General features: G+C 39.8%; 1 protein-coding gene and 1 long non-coding RNA gene across 2 annotated transcripts in view; one reads left to right on the forward strand and one right to left on the reverse strand.

Moving 5' to 3' along the window:
• Positions 1–5000, reverse strand: part of LOC126998771 (protein tramtrack, alpha isoform-like) — a 159567-nt gene that overhangs the window by 143556 nt on the left and 11011 nt on the right. The window lies entirely within an intron of this gene.
• LOC126998772 (uncharacterized) overlaps positions 1–5000 on the forward strand; it is a 132962-nt gene that overhangs the window by 69771 nt on the left and 58191 nt on the right. The window lies entirely within an intron of this gene.

Raw genomic sequence — 5000 nt, forward strand, 5'->3', positions numbered from 1 at the left:
CAACTCCTCTGATTTTCGGTAAATGTCTCCGGCAGATCTGATGGTTTCATTTTCGCTGGTATCCTTTTTAATTTTTCTTTTTGATGAGTAAAGCGGCGGTCTCTTATGTTCCTACTTTATGATCTCTATTGTCAAAACTCCTCTGACTTTCGGTAAGTGACTTCGGCAGATTTTATGCTTTTCCTGTCTCTCGTTAAATCGGTTTCCTTGATAAGATTGAAATAAGGCACACAGATTAATTTAAAGGCGAATAAGGGGGCGGTTTCTTATGCCCTTACTTATTCTCTATATAACCTTATCTCCGAGTTATCTTAGGCAGATCAAATGTTTTTATTTTACCTGATATCTTGTTAAACTTCCTTCCTTTATGAGAATGATATGAAAGTCACCCAAATAGCTGCTCTACTTTTGCGCTCTATTTTCTCAACTTCTCTGTCTCTAGGCAATTCTCTTAGGCAGATCTTTCGCTTTTATTGCCGCTAATGTCTTGTTAAATTTCCTTGTTTGACACTACTGAATTGAAAGTCACAGGAACAGCAGCTTTCAGGTAAACAAGTCGGCGCTCCCTCAAGCTTCTCGCTCTCCCCTCGACTCCTCTGGCTTCAGGTTGTTTTGTGAGGCTCGTCCTACTATTTTATTGTCGCTGATGTCTTGTTGAATTGCCCTGGATGTTTACAGTGAAATAAACGCTGTGCAGTAATTACTTTATGGTGTAATAGCAACCTACCAACCGTTTTATAGTTATGTTCTCTGTTCTTCGGATGGGAAAGCTGCGTGAGTGTCTTGGCAATTTGATTCTTTGTTTATATTTGTTTTATTTGTTTGTTTATTTGTTTATTGTCTTGGAAATTCGATACTTTTATATTCGTCTTATTTTTTTGTGTTTATTTGTGTGCCTTGGCTATTCGATACTTTGTTTACTTATCTTTTTATTTGTTTATTGTCGTTGTTTAGGTATTTATAACCATTTGTCTGTGAGGTTGATACATGACCGACCGCATCATTTCCTTTATTGGTACTTCGAACTCGTTAAAACCTTGTAAGGGGACTTTTTTTTGCTCCTTGGACGATCTTGAAGGCTTTTGAGTTTTATGTTCTGGTATTATTTGAGGTTTATTTTTTTATTGATTTTATTTCAGTTTTATTTGTGTTTTTTTTTATATCTTTTATCTACGTATTTTTTTCTTTCATTTCCATTTTCTTGTTTTATCTACGTTTTCTTCTTTTATCTACGTCTTTTTTTCTTTCATTTCCATCTTCTTGTTTTATCTACGTTTTCTTCTTTTATCTACGTCTTTTTTTCTTTCATTTCCATCTTCTTGTTTTATCTACGTTTTCTTCTTTTATCTACGTCTTTTTCTTGTATTTCCATCTTCTTGTTTTATCTACTTCTCTTATTTCCATCTTCCTTTTTCTACCTATCTGTTTTTACGTTGAAATGACCACCCGAACTGAACCCCTTTTGCACCTTCCGTATTCGTTATTCATGATTAGAGAAAGTTCGGTCTCGTCTCTTTTTGCGCCGCACACACAAAGAGGGTCTGGAGGGCTTTTTGAACGCCTTGCTTAGTTTCGCGCAAAGTATGTGACCGCGTTCCTTCCCTGATCCCTTTGTTCCTCGAGGCGGCAAAACGAGTGTAATGGGATTCGATGCTACTCTCGTAATTGTTAAGAAAGAGACCATGAAATTTGCCTTCCCTTATAATTAGAAGTCGAAAGGCAGTGATCCTGGACTTTGTAATTAATGAAAGGCGATAAAATGTGCCTTGCTTTTTTTTATTAGAACTCGAAAATCATTACAAAAAGAATATAAAAAAAAGATGAAAGGAAGATAAAAAGGAGTCTATAAAAGGTTTCCATCCTTTTTAAATTAGAAGTGAAAACCAATGTTCTTTAGACACTTGTAATGATGAAAAAAAGTAAATTATTCCTTTCTTTTTTAATTAGAACTCGAAAACCAGCGATCCTAGACTCTTGTAATTAATCAAAAGACGATTAGATTCTCTTCCTTTTTAATCAGAAGTCGTAAGCTAAGTAAGATCGAATCCTTTGTTCCCATAAAAGCTATCAAAAGGAAAGAATCTCCTGTGTGTGTGTGTGTGTGTGTGTGTGTGTGTGTGTGTGTGTGTGTGTGTGTGTGTGTGTGTGCGCGTATTACTTTGTGCTACTGTAAACCGATAATTCAGATCTGATTCTTTGTCAGCGCATAAACAGGATCCAACCCCCTTCAGATTATTCCTTTGTTCTCCGGAGTGTTGGAGTAACCATATAATTATACTCGAGAGAGAGAGGAACCATGTAAGACCGTGAATAAACAGTAGAGAGTTTGGAGGAGGTTGGTTCCTTAAGTCTTCTCGTGACCCTCTCCTCCTCCTCCTCCTCCTCCTCCTCCTTCTCCTCCCCTCCTGTCCGGTCGCGTTATCGTAATATAATCACTTTTAGCACCACTCCATTAAGCCAAAACTTGTTCTTGAAATGGAAATTCGTTGTACCTGCAGTCCCTCCATCTCCCTTCCTCCTCCCTCCCTCCCACCTTCCTTTTCCTCCCCCTCTTTTTTTTTCCTTGCCCTTCTTCCCATATCCTCTTCCAACCTTCCTCCCCTTCCCTTCTCTTCCTTCTCCTCCTCCTTGCCCTTCTTCCCATATCCTCTTCCAACCTTCCTCCCCTTCCCTTCTCTTCCTTCTCCTCCTCCTCCTACTTCTTTTTTTTCCCTCGCCCTTCTTCCAGTATCTTCCCTTCCTTTCTCCTTCCATTCCTGTTTTCCTCTCCCTTCCCATACCATCTTCCTTTACTTCCACTTCTTTATTCTTCGCATTTTTTTTATATCCTTTCTACTCCTCTTCAAGATCTTTTCTCTGGCGCGTTCTCTGCTTTTTCATTCTCTGCTCTTTTCCTTTTCTTTCCATCTTTCCTCCACAAATTTTCTCTACCTTCTCTCTGCGCTTGGTCTCCCTTTCTTTCTTTTCTCTACGTCTTTTCTTGCTTTCCCAATGGTTCCCTACTTCTCACACCTCCATCCCTTCTCACTTCCCTATCTCTCCCTATTCTATTTCCTCTTTTTCAATTCCTTCCTTTCCTTCATCCACCCACTACAGTATTTTCCTGTCTTCCTTTTCGTCCTTTTTTTTCCTGTTTCCCTTTTCCTTTCGTCTCCCTCCTTCTCTATTTCCCTTTATTTATGGACCTATTTTCTCGTTTTTACGCTTCCATTCCGGTTAGATGTTTTTTTTCTTTCACATTTTACTTTTTCCTCTTTCTTAAGTAATATTAGTTCACCTTTTTCCGCTCCTTTCTCATTATCTTATCTCTCTCTCTATGTTATACGACTTCCTCCTCCTTCTCCTCCTTCTCCTCACTATCCTCCCTCACCTCCTCCTCCTCCTCCACTTCCTTCTTCTTCAATCGCTATCTACACATTCCATCACACTCATTAGTTACTCTTAAGTTCTTTTTCCTTCCTCACTTCGCGCATCGTCCTGAATACATTGCAAGTTTTTTCCTTTTTCGTCTATCTTTCGTTCATCTCGCTCGCTGCTTCTTCCCTCCCATTCAGCCTGATCCCTTTTTACTCTCCTCTCTTCCACATCATCAGTTTTATGGTTAAGGGTTTTGGTTGAGGCTTCGTGCTGGCTCTTCTCATTCTTGTCCTTTCATGATTGTCAAGTTTAGGCTTTTATGCGTCTTCTCAACCATCGACTTCCTTTTACACTTCATCGGCTCTCTCATAATCTCTCTCCAATCTGTCTATTCTTTATTCTGTCCTATAATTATCTAGTTTTGGCTTCTATGCGGCATTTAAACCATCTACTTTTTGTATCTTCCATCAATCTTCTCTTTCTGTCTCTCTTCTATTGATTCTATTCATCCCACAAACTCTATTTTTATCCCCTTCATCATCTGTTCTCTTTCTCTTTTCTTTCTTTGTACTATCCTTTTATTATCTACTACTTCCTTCTTCTATTTCTATTACCCTTCTATCCAACATTCCTATCCTTCACTCTAATATCCTTTCCTTCCTGCAACCTCTCAAAACTAGTTCTCTATCCTCTCTTCTACTCCTGCATTCCGTCCCCACTCCTTCCTTTGTCCCTTCCCTCTCCCCCTTACTCCTTACTTCTTTCCCAGCCTCTCCTTCCCTTCTCTACTCCTGCATTCCTCCCCCACTCCTCCTTCCTTCGTTCCTCTCTTCCCCACTCCTTCCTTCACCTCTCTCCCCACTCCTTCCTTCGTTCCCTCCCTCTCCCCCTTACTCCTTCCTTCTTTTCCAGCTTCTCCTTCCCTTCTCTACTCTCGCATTCCTACCCCACTCCCTCCTTCCTTCGTTTCTCTTTCCCCCACTCTTTCCTCCCTTCTCCTGTCTCCCCACTCCGGCCATCTCCTCCCTCTTCCAGTCCCTCGTTCTTCTATCTCCCTCCCACTCCCTCCTTCCTTCCTACTTCCTCTCCTCCGCGAGCCTCTGCCATTGACATCATCTCCCCTTCTGGCTACTCATTCTCCTCTTCTCCTCCCCCATATACACCTAACATTACTACTTTCTCCCTCTTCTTTATCTTTTCCCTCTTTTTTTTCTGTTTCTCCTGTTTCTTTTTATCTTTTTTCCTTGTTTCTTTTCATTTTCTCTTTCTCTTCTTTCCCTGTTTCTCTTCCCTCTTTCTCTTTTTTATTTGATGTTGTGTTGTTTCTTAGTTCGGTTGTTTTTTTCTTTTTTTCTTTTATTTTCCTGTTTCTCTCGTCTTTTTCTTCTTTTTCTTCTTCGTTGTCTTGTTTTGCTTCCTAGTTCGTGTTTCCGCTTTTGTATTCGTACTTTTCTAGCGTTTTGTTTTTCCTCTTCCTCTTCTTCTTCGTCTCTCTTCCTCCTCCCCTTCCTCCTCTATTTTACAAGTACGAGCTATTCCATTTTCTTCTAATTCTTTTTTTTCTTCTATTCCATTTTCTTCACATAGTCTTCATTTTTACGCCTTTTTTTCCTCCGCCATTTTCTTCCTCTCACCATTTTTTT

The sequence above is a fragment of the Eriocheir sinensis genome, chromosome 15 (genome assembly GCF_024679095.1).
Source record: "Eriocheir sinensis breed Jianghai 21 chromosome 15, ASM2467909v1, whole genome shotgun sequence".
NCBI lineage: Eukaryota > Metazoa > Arthropoda > Malacostraca > Decapoda > Varunidae > Eriocheir > Eriocheir sinensis.